Here is a 19,466-nt window from a genome sequence, read left to right on the forward strand (position 1 = left end):
TTTGAGGATTTGAAGAAAATTCAAAATTTCAAAAAACATGGGTTATAGCCCATCGTTTTTTGAATTTTTGAAAAAAATGTTATCCTCATTTTTCATCATTTTTGAACATGGGCTATAGCCCCTACCGTACGGCATACTATAGCACGCCGTTTTTCATCATTTTTGAGGATTTGAAGAAAATTCAAAATTTCAAAAAACATGGGTTATAGCCCATCGTTTTTTGAATTTTTGAAAAAAATGTTATCCTCATTTTTCATCATTTTTGAACATGGGCTATAGCCCCTACCGTACGGCATACTATAGCACGCCGTTTTTCATCATTTTTGAGGATTTGAAGAAAATTCAAAATTTAAAAAAACATGGGTTATAGCCCATCGTTTTTTGAATTTTTGAAAAAAATGTTATCCTCATTTTTCATCATTTTTGAACATGGGCTATAGCCCCTACCGTACGGCATACTATAGCACGCCGTTTTTCATCATTTTTGAGGATTTGAAGAAAATTCAAAATTTCAAAAAACATGGGTTATAGCCCACCGTTTTTTGAATTTTTGAAAAAAATGTTATCCTCATTTTTCATCATTTTTGAACATGGGCTATAGCCCCTACCGTACGGCATACTATAGCACGCCGTTTTTCATCATTTTTGAGGATTTGAAGAAAATTCAAAATTTCAAAAAACATGGGTTATAGCCCATCGTTTTTTGAATTTTTGAAAAAAATGTTATCCTCATTTTTCATCATTTTTGAACATGGGCTATAGCCCCTACCGTACGGCATACTATAGCACGCCGTTTTTCATCATTTTTGAGGATTTGAAGAAAATTCAAAATTTCAAAAAACATGGGTTATAGCCCATCGTTTTTTGAATTTTTGAAAAAAATGTTATCCTCATTTTTCATCATTTTTGAACATGGGCTATAGCCCCTACCGTACGGCATACTATAGCACGCCGTTTTTCATCATTTTTGAGGATTTGAAGAAAATTCAAAATTTCAAAAAACATGGGTTATAGCCCATCGTTTTTTGAATTTTTGAAAAAAATGTTATCCTCATTTTTCATCATTTTTGAACATGGGCTATAGCCCCTACCGTACGGCATACTATAGCACGCCGTTTTTCATCATTTTTGAGGATTTGAAGAAAATTCAAAATTTCAAAAAACATGGGTTATAGCCCATCGTTTTTTGAATTTTTGAAAAAAATGTTATCCTCATTTTTCATCATTTTTGAACATGGGCTATAGCCCCTACCGTACGGCATACTATAGCACGCCGTTTTTCATCATTTTTGAGGATTTGAAGAAAATTCAAAATTTCAAAAAACATGGGTTATAGCCCATCGTTTTTTGAATTTTTGAAAAAAATGTTATCCTCATTTTTCATCATTTTTGAACATGGGCTATAGCCCCTACCGTACGGCATACTATAGCACGCCGTTTTTCATCATTTTTGAGGATTTGAAGAAAATTCAACATTTCAAAAAACATGGGTTATAGCCCATTGTTTTTTGATTTTTTGAAAAAAATGTTATCCTCATTTTTCATCATTTTTGAACATGGGCTATAGCCCCTACCGTACGGCATACTATAGCACGCCGTTTTTCATCATTTTTGAGGATTTGAAGAAAATTCAAAATTTCAAAAAACATGGGTTATAGCCCATCGTTTTTTGAATTTTTGAAAAAAATGTTATCCTCATTTTTCATCATTTTTGAACATGGGCTATAGCCCCTACCGTACGGCATACTATAGCACGCCGTTTTTCATCATTTTTGAGGATTTGAAGAAAATTCAAAATTTCAAAAAACATGGGTTATAGCCCATCGTTTTTTGAATTTTTGAAAAAAATTTTATCCTCATTTTTCATCATTTTTGAACATGGGCTATAGCCCCTACCGTACGGCATACTATAGCACGCCGTTTTTCATCATTTTTGAGGATTTGAAGAAAATTCAAAATTTCAAAAAACATGGGTTATAGCCCATCGTTTTTTGAATTTTTGAAAAAAATGTTATCCTCATTTTTCATCATTTTTGAACATGGGCTATAGCCCCTACCGTACGGCATACTATAGCACGCCGTTTTTCATCATTTTTGAGGATTTGAAGAAAATTCAAAATTTCAAAAAACATGGGTTATAGCCCATCGTTTTTTGAATTTTTGAAAAAAATGTTATCCTCATTTTTCATCATTTTTGAACATGGGCTATAGCCCCTACCGTACGGCATACTATAGCACGCCGTTTTTCATCATTTTTGAGGATTTGAAGAAAATTCAACATTTCAAAAAACATGGGTTATAGCCCATTGTTTTTTGATTTTTTGAAAAAAATGTTATCCTCATTTTTCATCATTTTTGAACATGGGCTATAGCCCCTACCGTACGGCATACTATAGCACGCCGTTTTTCATCATTTTTGAGGATTTGATGAAAATTCAAAATTTCAAAAAACATGGGTTATAGCCCATCGTTTTTTGAATTTTTGAAAAAAATGTTATCCTCATTTTTCATCATTTTTGAACATGGGCTATAGCCCCTACCGTACGGCATACTATAGCACGCCGTTTTTCATCATTTTTGAGGATTTGAAGAAAATTCAAAATTTCAAAAAACATGGGTTATAGCCCATCGTTTTTTGAATTTTTGAAAAAAATGTTATCCTCATTTTTCATCATTTTTGAACATGGGCTATAGCCCCTACCGTACGGCATACTATAGCACGCCGTTTTTCATCATTTTTGAGGATTTGAAGAAAATTCAAAATTTCAAAAAACATGGGTTATAGCCCATCGTTTTTTGAATTTTTGAAAAAAATGTTATCCTCATTTTTCATCATTTTTGAACATGGGCTATAGCCCCTACCGTACGGCATACTATAGCACGCCGTTTTTCATCATTTCTGAGGATTTGAAGAAAATTCAAAATTTCAAAAAACATGGGTTATAGCCCATCGTTTTTTGAATTTTTGAAAAAAATGTTATCCTCATTTTTCATCATTTTTGAACATGGGCTATAGCCCCTACCGTACGGCATACTATAGCACGCCGTTTTTCATCATTTTTGAGGATTTGAAGAAAATTCAAAATTTAAAAAAACATGGGTTATAGCCCATCGTTTTTTGAATTTTTGAAAAAAATGTTATCCTCATTTTTCATCATTTTTGAACATGGGCTATAGCCCCTACCGTACGGCATACTATAGCACGCCGTTTTTCATCATTTTTGAGGATTTGAAGAAAATTCAACATTTCAAAAAACATGGGTTATAGCCCATTGTTTTTTGATTTTTTGAAAAAAATGTTATCCTCATTTTTCATCATTTTTGAACATGGGCTATAGCCCCTACCGTACGGCATACTATAGCACGCCGTTTTTCATCATTTTTGAGGATTTGAAGAAAATTCAAAATTTCAAAAAACATGGGTTATAGCCCATCGTTTTTTGAATTTTTGAAAAAAATGTTATCCTCATTTTTCATCATTTTTGAACATGGGCTATAGCCCCTACCGTACGGCATACTATAGCACGCCGTTTTTCATCATTTTTGAGGATTTGAAGAAAATTCAAAATTTCAAAAAACATGGGTTATAGCCCATCGTTTTTTGAATTTTTGAAAAAAATGTTATCCTCATTTTTCATCATTTTTGAACATGGGCTATAGCCCCTACCGTACGGCATACTATAGCACGCCGTTTTTCATCATTTTTGAGGATTTGAAGAAAATTCAAAATTTCAAAAAACATGGGTTATAGCCCATCGTTTTTTGAATTTTTGAAAAAAATGTTATCCTCATTTTTCATCATTTTTGAACATGGGCTATAGCCCCTACCGTACGGCATACTATAGCACGCCGTTTTTCATCATTTTTGAGGATTTGAAGAAAATTCAAAATTTCAAAAAACATGGGTTATAGCCCATCGTTTTTTGAATTTTTGAAAAAAATGTTATCCTCATTTTTCATCATTTTTGAACATGGGCTATAGCCCCTACCGTACGGCATACTATAGCACGCCGTTTTTCATCATTTTTGAGGATTTGAAGAAAATTCAAAATTTCAAAAAACATGGGTTATAGCCCATCGTTTTTTGAATTTTTGAAAAAAATGTTATCCTCATTTTTCATCATTTTTGAACATGGGCTATAGCCCCTACCGTACGGCATACTATAGCACGCCGTTTTTCATCATTTTTGAGGATTTGAAGAAAATTCAACATTTCAAAAAACATGGGTTATAGCCCATTGTTTTTTGATTTTTTGAAAAAAATGTTATCCTCATTTTTCATCATTTTTGAACATGGGCTATAGCCCCTACCGTACGGCATACTATAGCACGCCGTTTTTCATCATTTTTGATGATTTGAAGAAAATTCAAAATTTCAAAAAACATGGGTTATAGCCCATCGTTTTTTGAATTTTTGAAAAAAATGTTATCCTCATTTTTCATCATTTTTGAACATGGGCTATAGCCCCTACCGTACGGCATACTATAGCACGCCATTTTTCATCATTTTTGAGGATTTGAAGAAAATTCAAAATTTCAAAAAACATGGGTTATAGCCCATCGTTTTTTGAATTTTTGAAAAAAATGTTATCCTCATTTTTCATCATTTTTGAACATGGGCTATAGCCCCTACCGTACGGCATACTATAGCACGCCGTTTTTCATCATTTTTGAGGATTTGAAGAAAATTCAAAATTTCAAAAAACATGGGTTATAGCCCATCGTTTTTTGAATTTTTGAAAAAAATGTTATCCTCATTTTTCATCATTTTTGAACATGGGCTATAGCCCCTACCGTACGGCATACTATAGCACGCCGTTTTTCATCATTTTTGAGGATTTGAAGAAAATTCAAAATTTCAAAAAACATGGGTTATAGCCCATCGTTTTTTGAATTTTTGAAAAAAATGTTATCCTCATTTTTCATCATTTTTGAACATGGGCTATAGCCCCTACCGTACGGCATACTATAGCACGCCGTTTTTCATCATTTTTGAGGATTTGAAGAAAATTCAAAATTTAAAAAAACATGGGTTATAGCCCATCGTTTTTTGAATTTTTGAAAAAAATGTTATCCTCATTTTTCATCATTTTTGAACATGGGCTATAGCCCCTACCGTACGGCATACTATAGCACGCCGTTTTTCATCATTTTTGAGGATTTGAAGAAAATTCAACATTTCAAAAAACATGGGTTATAGCCCATCGTTTTTTGATTTTTTGAAAAAAATGTTATCCTCATTTTTCATCATTTTTGAACATGGGCTATAGCCCCTACCGTACGGCATACTATAGCACGCCGTTTTTCATCATTTTTGAGGATTTGAAGAAAATTCAAAATTTCAAAAAACATGGGTTATAGCCCATCGTTTTTTGAATTTTTGAAAAAAATGTTATCCTCATTTTTCATCATTTTTGAACATGGGCTATAGCCCCTACCGTACGGCATACTATAGCACGCCGTTTTTCATCATTTTTGAGGATTTGAAGAAAATTCAAAATTTAAAAAAACATGGGTTATAGCCCATCGTTTTTTGAATTTTTGAAAAAAATGTTATCCTCATTTTTCATCATTTTTGAACATGGGCTATAGCCCCTACCGTACGGCATACTATAGCACGCCGTTTTTCATCATTTTTGAGGATTTGAAGAAAATTCAACATTTCAAAAAACATGGGTTATAGCCCATTGTTTTTTGATTTTTTGAAAAAAATGTTATCCTCATTTTTCATCATTTTTGAACATGGGCTATAGCCCCTACCGTACGGCATACTATAGCACGCCGTTTTTCATCATTTTTGAGGATTTGAAGAAAATTCAAAATTTCAAAAAACATGGGTTATAGCCCATCGTTTTTTGAATTTTTGAAAAAAATGTTATCCTCATTTTTCATCATTTTTGAACATGGGCTATAGCCCCTACCGTACGGCATACTATAGCACGCCGTTTTTCATCATTTTTGAGGATTTGAAGAAAATTCAAAATTTCAAAAAACATGGGTTATAGCCCATCGTTTTTTGAATTTTTGAAAAAAATGTTATCCTCATTTTTCATCATTTTTGAACATGGGCTAAAGCCCCTACCGTACGGCATACTATAGCACGCCGTTTTTCATCATTTTTGAGGATTTGAAGAAAATTCAAAATTTCAAAAAACATGGGTTATAGCCCATCGTTTTTTGAATTTTTGAAAAAAATGTTATCCTCATTTTTCATCATTTTTGAACATGGGCTATAGCCCCTACCGTACGGCATACTATAGCACGCCGTTTTTCATCATTTTTGAGGATTTGAAGAAAATTCAAAATTTCAAAAAACATGGGTTATAGCCCATCGTTTTTTGAATTTTTGAAAAAAATGTTATCCTCATTTTTCATCATTTTTGAACATGGGCTATAGCCCCTACCGTACGGCATACTATAGCACGCCGTTTTTCATCATTTTTGAGGATTTGAAGAAAATTCAAAATTTCAAAAAACATGGGTTATAGCCCATCGTTTTTTGAATTTTTGAAAAAAATCTTATCCTCATTTTTCATCATTTTTGAACATGGGCTATAGCCCCTACCGTACGGCATACTATAGCGCGCCGTTTTTCATCATTTTTGATGATTTGACAAAAATGAAAAAATGAAAAAAACGATGGGTTATAGCCCATGTTTTTTGAAATTTTGAAAAAAAAAGTTATCCTCGTTTCTCATCATTTTGGACCATGGGTTATAGCCTATATCGTACGGCATACTATAGCGCGCCGTCTTTCATCATTTTTGATGATTTGACAGAAATGAAAAAATGAAAAAAACGATGGGTTATAGCCCATGTTTTTTGAAATTTTGAAAAAAAAATTATCCTCGTTTCTCATCATTTTGGACCATGGGCTATAGCCTATATCGTACGGCATACTATAGCGCGCCGTTTTTCATCATTTTTGATGATTTGACAAAAATGAAAAAATGAAAAAAACGATGGGTTATAGCCCATGTTTTTTGAAATTTTGAAAAAAAAAAGTTAGCCTCGTTTCTCATCATTTTGGATCATGGGCTATAGCCTCTATCGTACGGCATACTATAGCACGCCGTTTTTCATCATTTTTGATGATTTGACAAAAATTAAAAAATTAAAAAAACGATGGGTTATAGCCCATGTTTTTTGAAATTTTGAAAAAAAGAAAGTTAGCCTCGTTTCTCATCATTTTGGATCATGGGCTATAGCCTCTATCGTACGGCATACTATAGCGCGCCGTTTTTCATCATTTTTGATGATTTGACAAAAATGAAAAAATGAAAAAAACGATGGGTTATAGCCCATGTTTTTTTAAATTTTGGAAAAAAAAGTTAGCCTCGTTTCTCATCATTTTGGACCATGGGCTATAGCCTATATCGTACGGCATACAATATCGCGCCGTTTTTCATCATTTTTGATTATTTGACAAAAATGAAACAATGAAAAAAACGATGGGTTATAGCCCATGTTTTTTGAAATTTTGAAAAAAAAAGTTATCCTCGTTTCTCATCATTTTGGACCATGGGCTATAGCCTATATCGTACGGCATACTATAGCGCGCCGTTTTTCATCATTTTTGATGATTTGACAAAAATGAAAAAATGAAAAAAACGATGGGTTATAGCCCATGTTTTTTGAAATTTTGGAAAAAAAAGTTATCCTCGTTTCTCATCATTTTGGACCATGGGCTATAGCCTATATCGTACGGCATACTATAGCACGCCGTTTTTCATCATTTTTGATGATTTGACAAAAATGAAAAAATGAAAAAAACGATGGGTTATAGCCCATGTTTTTTGAAATTTTGGAAAAAAAAGTTATCCTCGTTTCTCATCATTTTGGACCATGGGCTATAGCCTATATCGTACGGCATACTATAGCACGCCGTTTTTCATCATTTTTGATGATTTGACAAAAATGAAAAAATGAAAAAAACGATGGGTTATAGCCCATGTTTTTTCAAATTTTGAAAAAAAAAAGTTAGCCTCGTTTCTCATCATTTTGGATCATGGGCTATAGCCTCTATCGTACGGCATACTATAGCGCGCCGTTTTTCATCATTTTTGATGATTTGACAAAAATGAAAAAATGAAAAAACGATGGGTTATAGCCCATGTTTTTTCAAATTTTGAAAAAAAAAAGTTAGCCTCGTTTCTCATCATTTTGGACCATGGGCTATAGCCTCTATCGTACGGCATACTATAGCGCGCCGTTTTTCATCATTTTTGATGATTTGACAAAAATGAAAAAATGAAAAAAACGATGGGTTATAGCCCATGTTTTTTTAAATTTTGGAAAAAAAAGTTAGCCTCGTTTCTCATCATTTTGGACCATGGGCTATAGCCTATATCGTACGGCATACAATATCGCGCCGTTTTTCATCATTTTTGATGATTTGACAAAAATGAAACAATGAAAAAAACGATGGGTTATAGCCCATGTTTTTTGAAATTTTGAAAAAAAAAGTTATCCTCGTTTCTCATCATTTTGGACCATGGGCTATAGCCTATATCGTACGGCATACTATAGCGCGCCGTTTTTCATCATTTTTGATGATTTGACAAAAATGAAAAAATGAAAAAAACGATGGGTTATAGCCCATGTTTTTTGAAATTTTGGAAAAAAAAGTTATCCTCGTTTCTCATCATTTTGGACCATGGGCTATAGCCTATATCGTACGGCATACTATAGCACGCCGTTTTTCATCATTTTTGATGATTTGACAAAAATGAAAAAATGAAAAAAACGATGGGTTATAGCCCATGTTTTTTGAAATTTTGGAAAAAAAAGTTATCCTCGTTTCTCATCATTTTGGACCATGGGCTATAGCCTATATCGTACGGCATACTATAGCACGCCGTTTTTCATCATTTTTGATGATTTGACAAAAATGAAAAAATGAAAAAAACGATGGGTTATAGCCCATGTTTTTTCAAATTTTGAAAAAAAAAAGTTAGCCTCGTTTCTCATCATTTTGGATCATGGGCTATAGCCTCTATCGTACGGCATACTATAGCGCGCCGTTTTTCATCATTTTTGATGATTTGACAAAAATGAAAAAATGAAAAAACGATGGGTTATAGCCCATGTTTTTTCAAATTTTGAAAAAAAAAAGTTAGCCTCGTTTCTCATCATTTTGGACCATGGGCTATAGCCTATATCGTACGGCATACTATAGCGCGCCGTTTTTCATCATTTTTGATGATTTGACAAAAATGAAAAAATGAAAAAAACGATGGGTTATAGCCCATGTTTTTTGAAATTTTGAAAAAAAAAGTTATCCTCGTTTCTCATCATTTTGGACCATGGGCTATAGCCTATATCGTACGGCATACTATAGCACGCCGTTTTTCATCATTTTTGATGATTTGACAAAAATGAAAAAATGAAAAAAACGATGGGTTATAGCCCATGTTTTTTGAAATTTTGGAAAAAAAAGTTAGCCTCGTTTCTCATCATTTTGGACCATGGGCTATAGCCTATATCGTACGGCATACTATAGCGCGCCGTTTTTCATCATTTTTGATGATTTGACAAAAATGAAAAAAATGATGGGTTATAGCCCATGTTTTTTGAAATTTTGGAAAAAAAAGTTAGCCTCGTTTCTCATCATTTTGGACCATGGGCTATAGCCTATATCGTACGGCATACTATAGCGCGCCGTTTTTCATCATTTTTGATGATTTAACAAAAATGAAAAAATGAAAAAAACGATGGGTTATAGCCCATGTTTTTTGAAATTTTGAAAAAAAAAGTTATCCTCGTTTCTCATCATTTTGGACCATGGGCTATAGCCTATATCCCCAGGGGTACCTGAGGGAGTTCCAGGGGGGACCCATCTATTTTGTTCATGTTCATAAAGTGCTAAAGTGTTTAAAGCAGTGGTTCCCAAACTTTTTCATGTCAAGGACCCCCAAATTGACACTACTTAGCCTGTGGACCCCCATTTGAAAAGATATGCCAGGGACCCCCATAAGAGAAGACGTACACATTTAGACGTCTACATTTAGACGTACACATTTAGACGTCTACATTTAGACGTCTAATTTTGAAAAAAAAAGTTATCCTCGTTTCTCATCATTTTGGACCATGGGCTATAGCCTATATCTTACGGCATACAATAGCGCGCCGTTTTTCATCATTTTTGATATTTTGACAAAAATTAAAAAATGAAAAAAACGATGGGTTATAGCCCATGTTTTTTGAAATTTTGAAAAAAAAAAGTTAGCCTCGTTTCTCATCATTTTGGATCATGGGCTATAGCCTCTATTGTACGGCATACTATAGCGCGCCCTTTTTTCATCATTTTTGATGATTTGACAAAAATGAAAAAATGAAAAAAACGATGGGTTATAGCCCATGTTTTTTGAAATTTTGAAAAAAAAAATTATCCTCGTTTCTCATCATTTTGGACCATGGGCTATAGCCTATATCGTACGGCATACTATAGCGCGCCGTTTTTCATCATTTTTGATGATTTGACAAAAATGAAAAAATGAAAAAAACGATGGGTTATAGCCCATGTTTTTTGAAATTTTGAAAAAAAATGTTATCCTCGCTTCTCATCATTTTGGACCATGGGCTATAGCCTATATCGTACGGCATACTATAGCGCGCCGTTTTTCATCATTTTTGATGATTTGACAAAAATGAAAAAATTAAAAAAACGATGGGTTATAGCCCATGTTTTTTGAAATTTTGAAAAAAAAAGTTATCCTCGTTTCTCATCATTTTGGACCATGGGCTATAGCCTATATCGTACGGCATACTATAGCGCGCCGTTTTTCATCATTTTTGATGATTTGACAAAAATGAAAAAAACGATGGGTTATAGCCCATGTTTTTTGAAATTTTGAAAAAAAAGGTTATCCTCGTTTCTCATCATTTTGGACCATGGGTTATAGCCTATATCGTACGGCATACTATAGCACGCCGTTTTTCATCATTTTTGATGATTTGACAAAAATGAAAAAATGAAAAAAAACGATGGGTTATAGCCCATGTTTTTTGAAATTTTGAAAAAAAAAGTTATCCTCGTTTCTCATCATTTTGGACCATGGGCTATAGCCTATATCGTACGGCATACTATAGCGCGCCGTTTTTCATCATTTTTGATGATTTGACAAAAATGAAAAAATAAAAAAAACGATGGGTTATAGCCCATGTTTTTTGAAATTTTGAAAAAAAAGTTATCCTCGTTTCTCATCATTTTGGACCATGGGCTATAGCCTATATCGTACGGCATACTATAGCGCGCCGTTTTTCATCATTTTTGATGATTTGACAAAAATGAAAAAATGAAAAAAACGATGGGTTATAGCCCATGTTTTTTGAAATTTTGGAAAAAAAAAGTTAGCCTCGTTTCTCATCATTTTGGACCATGGGCTATAGCCTATATCGTACGGCATACAATAGCGCGCCGTTTTTCATCATTTTTGATGATTTGACAAAAATTAAAAAATGAAAAAAACGATGGGTTATAGCCCATGTTTTTTGAAATTTTGAAAAAAAAGGTTATCCTCGTTTCTCATCATTTTGGACCATGGGTTATAGCCTATATCGTACGGCATACTATAGCACGCCGTTTTTCATCATTTTTGATGATTTGACAAAAATGAAAAAATGAAAAAAAACGATGGGTTATAGCCCATGTTTTTTGAAATTTTGAAAAAAAAAGTTATCCTCGTTTCTCATCATTTTGGACCATGGGCTATAGCCTATATCGTACGGCATACTATAGCGCGCCGTTTTTCATCATTTTTGATGATTTGACAAAAATGAAAAAATGAAAAAAACGATGGGTTATAGCCCATGTTTTTTGAAATTTTGAAAAAAAAAGTTATCCTCGTTTCTCATCATTTTGGACCATGGGCTATAGCCTATATCGTACGGCATACTATAGCGCGCCGTTTTTCATCATTTTTGATGATTTGACAAAAATGAAAAAATTAAAAAAACGATGGGTTATAGCCCATGTTTTTTGAAATTTTGAAAAAAAAAGTTATCCTCGTTTCTCATCATTTTGGACCATGGGCTATAGCCTATATCGTACGGCATACTATAGCGCGCCGTTTTTCATCATTTTTGATGATTTGACAAAAATGAAAAAAACGATGGGTTATAGCCCATGTTTTTTGAAATTTTGAAAAAAAAGGTTATCCTCGTTTCTCATCATTTTGGACCATGGGTTATAGCCTATATCGTACGGCATACTATAGCACGCCGTTTTTCATCATTTTTGATGATTTGACAAAAATGAAAAAATGAAAAAAAACGATGGGTTATAGCCCATGTTTTTTGAAATTTTGGAAAAAAAAGTTATCCTCGTTTCTCATCATTTTGGACCATGGGCTATAGCCTATATCGTACGGCATACTATAGCGCGCCGTTTTTCATCATTTTTGATGATTTGACAAAAATGAAAAAATAAAAAAAACGATGGGTTATAGCCCATGTTTTTTGAAATTTTGAAAAAAAAGTTATCCTCGTTTCTCATCATTTTGGACCATGGGCTATAGCCTATATCGTACGGCATACTATAGCGCGCCGTTTTTCATCATTTTTGATGATTTGACAAAAATGAAAAAATGAAAAAAACGATGGGTTATAGCCCATGTTTTTTGAAATTTTGGAAAAAAAAAGTTAGCCTCGTTTCTCATCATTTTGGACCATGGGCTATAGCCTATATCGTACGGCATACAATAGCGCGCCGTTTTTCATCATTTTTGATGATTTGACAAAAATTAAAAAATGAAAAAAACGATGGGTTATAGCCCATGTTTTTTGAAATTTTGAAAAAAAAGGTTATCCTCGTTTCTCATCATTTTGGACCATGGGTTATAGCCTATATCGTACGGCATACTATAGCACGCCGTTTTTCATCATTTTTGATGATTTGACAAAAATGAAAAAATGAAAAAAAACGATGGGTTATAGCCCATGTTTTTTGAAATTTTGAAAAAAAAAGTTATCCTCGTTTCTCATCATTTTGGACCATGGGCTATAGCCTATATCGTACGGCATACTATAGCGCGCCGTTTTTCATCATTTTTGATGATTTGACAAAAATGAAAAAATGAAAAAAACGATGGGTTATAGCCCATGTTTTTTGAAATTTTGAAAAAAAAAGTTATCCTCGTTTCTCATCATTTTGGACCATGGGCTATAGCCTATATCGTACGGCATACTATAGCGCGCCGTTTTTCATCATTTTTGATGATTTGACAAAAATGAAAAAATGAAAAAAACGATGGGTTATAGCCCATGTTTTTTGAAATTTTGGGAAAAAAAAGTTAGCCTCGTTTCTCATCATTTTGGACCATGGGCTATAGCCTATATCGTACGGCATACAATAGCGCGCCGTTTTTCATCATTTTTGATGATTTGACAAAAATTAAAAAATTAAAAAAACGATGGGTTATAGCCCATGTTTTTTGAAATTTTGGAAAAAAAAGTTAGCCTCGTTTCTCATCATTTTGGACCATGGGCTATAGTCTATATCGTACGGCATACAATAGCGCGCCGTTTTTCATCATTTTTGATATTTTGACAAAAATTAAAAAATGAAAAAAACGATGGGTTATAGCCCATGTTTTTTGAAATTTTGAAAAAAAAAAGTTAGCCTCGTTTCTCATCATTTTGGATCATGGGCTATAGCCTCTATTGTACGGCATACTATAGCGCGCCCTTTTTTCATCATTTTTGATGATTTGACAAAAATGAAAAAATGAAAAAAACGATGGGTTATAGCCCATGTTTTTTTAAATTTTGAAAAAAAATAATATCCTCGTTTCTCATCATTTTGGACCATGGGCTATAGCCTATATCGTACGGCATACTATAGCGCGCCGTTTTTCATCATTTTTGATGATTTGACAAAAATGAAAAAATGAAAAAAACGATGGGTTATAGCCCATGTTTTTTGAAATTTTGAAAAAAAAAGTTATCCTCGCTTCTCATCATTTTGGACCATGGGCTATAGCCTATATCGTACGGCATACTATAGCGCGCCGTTTTTCATCATTTTTGATGATTTGACAAAAATGAAAAAATTAAAAAAACGATGGGTTATAGCCCATGTTTTTTGAAATTTTGAAAAAAAAAGTTATCCTCGTTTCTCATCATTTTGGACCATGGGCTATAGCCTATATCGTACGGCATACTATAGCGCGCCGTTTTTCATCATTTTTGATGATTTGACAAAAATGAAAAAAACGATGGGTTATAGCCCATGTTCTCATTGCGGACTCTCCAGGCCTGACGGCTGTGCCTCTCGGCAGGCTGGCGAGCAGGAGGAGGCGGGGCTGACTGAGCAGGTCTACCCGGGCGGGGGAGGTGGCTCCCCGCTTCGGCTTGCCGTTTCTGCTCCTCTCCGGAGGCGATGAGCTTGTTTAGAGCGTCGTGGAACAGGCCCTCATGGGTAATGGACCCTCTAAGCATTACAGAGCGGACGTCACCTGGGTTTGGAATTGGAAACACGTCCAGCCATCTCACTCTTTCTTGTTGGACCGCGTTGGCCATGCCTCGTCCAACAGCCTCCGTGACGGTCAGCGTGAGCTCTATGATCTCATCGACGAGGCGTTGGGCCTCGGCCAGTTGGTCCGGAGTGGGGGCTGCACCCGCCTCGGCCAAGAGCATCGATAGGGAGCCCTGCAGTAGGGCCCCTGCATTGGCTGACTTGGCAATGGTCACCATGTTGTCGTAGAGGCGGTTGAGAGCTAGCGAGGCGTCCTTGTCTTTCTTGTCAGGGAAAACCGGGTCCCTATCCATGGGGAAGTAGTGAGGGCTGTGAGGGTTCACCAGGTATCCTGCGGTGGCCCTGTCTATTTTTGGGAGTCCTAGCAAGCCCACCTCGTTGGCGAGCTCGGTGTCTAGGGCCAGCCCCCGACGGCGCTGTTTCTTGGCGTCAGAGGCAGGTTCGGCCCAGGTGTGGGTCAGTACACTTTTAAAACCTCCGGCGAGCGGCAGCGAGTCTTTAGGTGGAGGCTCGGTCCGCACGACTCTGCGGCATTGCCAGCCGTCCTCTGGCGGCAGGCCAGGGTCCTCTTTTGGCCAGTCTCGCCCGCACCTGACCGCTGCTGTTCTGTATAGATCCAGCAGCTCGGTCTCTCGCTTACGCAGCTCGGCTGTAGGTGGATTGGCCTCTGGTGGTGCGATGGCGCCCTGCACGGGCGCCACTTCCTGTCCAGCAGGGGCTGCCTGTTCGGCCGCCATAGCAGCTGCTTGGGCGTCGACGGCCGGAGGGTCCTCGGCCCGCTGCTCTCCGTCCACATCAACGTATTCCTCCTCAACAATGACGTCGTCGTCGTCGTCGTAGTCGGAGTCGTGGACCTGGTCCAGCACTCTATAGTGTTGGTAGGAGGGAAGGCCGGTCTCCATGTCGTCGCCTTCGTCCCCGTCTCCGTCCCATTCATGGTCGGCACGTGGGGCGTTGGTCAAGGGCGGGAAGTCCTTGTCCATGTCGAAGACTGGGGGGGTCTTGGCCGTCGCTACTGGGGTCCCCTGGGACTCGAAGGACCTAGACGTGGAGGCTACTTCCTCTGGTGGAGGCCTACTTACCGTGGCCGACGCAGTGGAGCGGGGCCTGGCGCCTTGCTTGATGAAAACATCTCTCTGGTCATTGTTATTATAATCAGCAGAGGGTAAGGGGATCCCTGAGCTCATTGGTACACACGAGGGACTATGGCTAGGTCGTGTGTTATTTACCGTGGCGGGGCCTGCACGGCATCCATCTTGTGCGTCTTCGAGCAGACGGTCCTCGAAGTCATCATAGTTTTCGTCGTTGTCGCGCTCGGGGGACTCGTATAACTTCCGTACACGGGTCAAACGGCGCCAAAGATTGCGTTTGTCCATGTTCGCGCACTTAAGACATTTATCCGGAAAATCTAGGGCCTCTTCTGCGTGGTCGAGGCCCAGACAGTAGGCGCACAAGTTGTGCTGGTCCCATCCGGACATGGAGTTGCCGCAAGAGCGGTTCTTACATGTCTTTTGTTGCATCGGGTACTTGTCGCCTTGGTAGCGGCGGGCTGAAGCTCTAGAACAACTCCGTTCAGCCATGCTGCTGTGGTTACCTTAAGAGAACACTAGCAGCTAAAAGGTACAGCAACGGAGATAAACGACACGGCTTGTGCAGCACGAGACAGTGTATGGCTTATACAGCAACCCGAACAAAAAGGCTAGAAGCTATCGCTTATACAGCGGGGCTAACTAGCTAACAAAGGCTAGGCTTATACAGCAGCTAACAGGCTAGAAGCTATCGCTTTCACAGCGGGGCTAACTAGCTAACAAAGGCTATGCTTGTACAGCAGCTAACAGGCTAGAAGCTATGCTTTCACAGCGGGGCTAACTAGCTAACAAAGGCTTATACAGCAGCTAACAGGCTAAGCAGTTTTAGCTTACACAGCGAGTACTTACTTAGCGATAGAAGTCTTAAATTCGTGAGCTTATATCACCGAGGTGAGATCACCGATAAAGGAACCTCGCGGTACAGGTCGAATTGCAGACCCGTCCTTATTGAGATTAATTGTTTTATTTAACCAATATCGGAAAAAGGATCTCAGTGATATGAAAGCTTGTGTCTCACGAGCAGAAGAAAATCGAATTAGTGCGCATGCGCGTATTTCGCCGGTTATACCCGGGGAGGTGACGGAATACGGCATGTCGCAAAGGCCCATTCGACTAGTAGAATGTGAGTTTATTAATAATTATTCTGTGTCTCGCGCTCAGAGGGAGCGCTCCCATAGTGAATCGCTGAAGCGAATATTCCGCTATATAACCACGGTTACTGCGTAACCTCCAGTTATAGCCCATGTTTTTTGAAATTTTGAAAAAAAAGGTTATCCTCGTTTCTCATCATTTTGGACCATGGGTTATAGCCTATATCGTACGGCATACTATAGCACGCCGTTTTTCATCATTTTTGATGATTTGACAAAAATGAAAAAATGAAAAAAAAACGATGGGTTATAGCCCATGTTTTTTGAAATTTTGAAAAAATAAGTTATCCTCGTTTCTCATCATTTTGGACCATGGGCTATAGCCTATATCGTACGGCATACTATAGCGCGCCGTTTTTCATAATTTTTGATGATTTGACAAAAATGAAAAAATGAAAAAAACGATGGGTTATAGCCCATGTTTTTTGAAATTTTGGGAAAAAAAGTTATCCTCATTTCTCATAATTTTGGACCATGGGCTATAGCCTATATCGTACGGCATACTATAGCGCGCCGTTTTTCATCATTTTTGATGATTTGACAAAAATGAAAAAATGAAAAAAACGATGGGTTATAGCCCATGTTTTTTGAAATTTTGAAAAAAAAATTATCCTCGTTTCTCATCATTTTGGACCATGGGCTATAGCCTATATCGTACGGCATACTATAGCGCGCCGTTTTTCATCATTTTTGATGATTTGACAAAAATGAAAAAATGAAAAAAACGATGGGTTATAGCCCATGTTTTTTGAAATTTTGGAAAAAAAAAGTTATCCTCGTTTCTCATCATTTTGGACCATGGGCTATAGCCTATATCGTACGGCATACTATAGCGCGCCGTTTTTCATCATTTTTGATGATTTGACAAAAATGAAAAAATGAAAAAAAACGATGGGTTATAGCCCATGTTTTTTGAAATTTTGAAAAAAAAAGTTATCCTCGTTTCTCATCATTTTGGACCATGGGCTATAGCCTATATCGTACGGCATACTATAGCGCGCCGTTTTTCATAATTTTTGATGATTTGACAAAAATGAAAAAATGAAAAAAACGATGGGTTATAGCCCATGTTTTTTGAAATTTTGGAAAAAAAAGTTATCCTCATTTCTCATAATTTTGGACCATGGGCTATAGCCTATATCGTACGGCATACTATAGCGCGCCGTTTTTCATCATTTTTGATGATTTGACAAAAATGAAAAAATGAAAAAAACGATGGGTTATAGCCCATGTTTTTTGAAATTTTGAAAAAAAAATTATCCTCGTTTCTCATCATTTTGGACCATGGGCTATAGCCTATATCGTACGGCATACTATAGCGCGCCGTTTTTCATCATTTTTGATGATTTGACAAAAATGAAAAAATGAAAAAAACGATGGGTTATAGCCCATGTTTTTTGAAATTTTGGAAAAAAAAAGTTATCCTCGTTTCTCATCATTTTGGACCATGGGCTATAGCCTATATCGTACGGCATACTATAGCGCGCCGTTTTTCATCATTTTTGATGATTTGACAAAAATGAAAAAATGAAAAAAACGATGGGTTATAGCCCATGTTTTTTGAAATTTTGGAAAAAAAAGTTATCCTCATTTCTCATAATTTTGGACCATGGGCTATAGCCTATATCGTACGGCATACTATAGCGCGCCGTTTTTCATCATTTTTGATGATTTGACAAAAATGAAAAAATGAAAAAAACGATGGGTTATAGCCCATGTTTTTTGAAATTTTGAAAAAAAAATATCCTCGTTTCTCATCATTTTGGACCATGGGCTATAGCCTATATCGTACGGCATACTATAGCGCGCCGTTTTTCATCATTTTTGATGATTTGACAAAAAATGAAAAAATGAAAAAAACGATGGGTTATAGCCCATGTTTTTTGAAATTTTGAAAAAAAAAAGTTAGCCTCGTTTCTCATCATTTTGGACCATGGGCTATAGCCTATATCGTACGGCATACAATAGCGCGCCGTTTTTCATCATTTTTGATGATTTGACAAAAATTAAAAAATTAAAAAAACGATGGGTTATAGCCCATGTTTTTTGAAATTTTGGAAAAAAAAGTTAGCCTCGTTTCTCATCATTTTGGACCATGGGCTATAGTCTATATCGTACGGCATACAATAGCGCGCCGTTTTTCATCATTTTTGATATTTTGACAAAAATTAAAAAATGAAAAAAACGATGGGTTATAGCCCATGTTTTTTGAAATTTTGAAAAAAAAAAGTTAGCCTCGTTTCTCATCATTTTGGATCATGGGCTATAGCCTCTATTGTACGGCATACTATAGCGCGCCCTTTTTTCATCATTTTTGATGATTTGACAAAAATTAAAAAATGAAAAAAACGATGGGTTATAGCCCATGTTTTTTGAAATTTTGAAAAAAAAAATTATCCTCGTTTCTCATCATTTTGGACCATGGGCTATAGCCTATATCGTACGGCATACTATAGCGCGCCGTTTTTCATCATTTTTGATGATTTGACAAAAATGAAAAAATGAAAAAAACGATGGGTTATAGCCCATGTTTTTTGAAATTTTGAAAAATAAAGTTATCCTCGTTTCTCATCATTTTGGACCATGGGCTATAGCCCATATCGTACGGCATACTATAGCACGCCGTTTTTCATCATTTGAGGATTTGAAAGAAATGAAAAAATTAAAGAAAACGATGGGTTATAGCCCATCGTTTTTTGAATTAAAAAAAATAATCGTATTTCATCATTTTGGACCATGGGCTAGCCCATA

This window comes from Protomyctophum bolini (assembly GCF_963924005.1).
Source record: "Protomyctophum bolini genome assembly, chromosome: 2".
Classification (NCBI taxonomy): domain Eukaryota; kingdom Metazoa; phylum Chordata; class Actinopteri; order Myctophiformes; family Myctophidae; genus Protomyctophum; species Protomyctophum bolini.